Below are 585 nucleotides of genomic sequence, written 5' to 3' on the forward strand. Positions count from 1 at the left end.
GGCCGGCTGCCGCGTCTGTGATCGGCCCTGGGACCCTCATTCTGTACCGGGTGTCCGCAAGGGGCCGCCCAAGCCAGAGACCCCGGCAGCCCAGGCAGGCGCAGGCGACGCGGTGAGTACCTGGCGGCGGGCGGCTCGGGTCGGGGACGCGGGAATCCGGAAACCGCAGCGCTGGCTACACGTGCCTAGACCCAGTCGGACGTGGGGCGCGCTCCTGTGATCACGGTGGGAGGCCGAGGCAGGAGAGTCGCATGTTAGATCCCAGTCAGGGCAATTTAGCGAATTAGCGAAATCCTAAATCAAAAAATAAAAGGGGGCTGAGGTCGGAGCTCAGCGCTTGCTCGGATTCGGACTTCCGTGCCCCTCTTCCCCGGAGGAATTGAGCAGACTCCTTCGCAGTTACCGCAACCGCCCGGGTCCCCGCGGTGCGGCTGAGTCAGCGGGACGCAGGGGACGAGGAAGGGAGAAAGGATCCTGACCCTGGTCCACCCCCGCGCGAGACCTCTTGTGCGCCTGACACCGGGTCCCAGCCCCTGGCCCGCAGGGTGCTGGAGCGCCCGGGTCCCCAGCCTCCGAGGGACCTGC

The 585-nt window shown here is 67.4% G+C and overlaps 1 protein-coding gene and 1 long non-coding RNA gene across 2 annotated transcripts in view; both read left to right on the forward strand.

The window, feature by feature from the left end:
- Il12rb2 (interleukin 12 receptor subunit beta 2) overlaps nucleotides 1-585 on the forward strand; it is a 46,625-nt gene that overhangs the window by 6,202 nt on the left and 39,838 nt on the right. The gene's annotated exons all lie outside the window — the stretch shown is intronic.
- The window catches only part of LOC104848899, a 9,084-nt gene continuing 8,505 nt past the window's right edge, over nucleotides 7-585 (forward strand). Inside the window, exon 1 of the long non-coding RNA XR_004515053.1 lies at nucleotides 7-112. This is a non-coding gene — a long non-coding RNA (uncharacterized LOC104848899). The remainder of the gene's footprint in view (nucleotides 113-585) is intronic.

Source organism: Fukomys damarensis, unplaced genomic scaffold (genome assembly GCF_012274545.1).
Source record: "Fukomys damarensis isolate Sample0158 unplaced genomic scaffold, DMR_v1.0_HiC HiC_scaffold_33, whole genome shotgun sequence".
Lineage (NCBI taxonomy): Eukaryota > Metazoa > Chordata > Mammalia > Rodentia > Bathyergidae > Fukomys > Fukomys damarensis.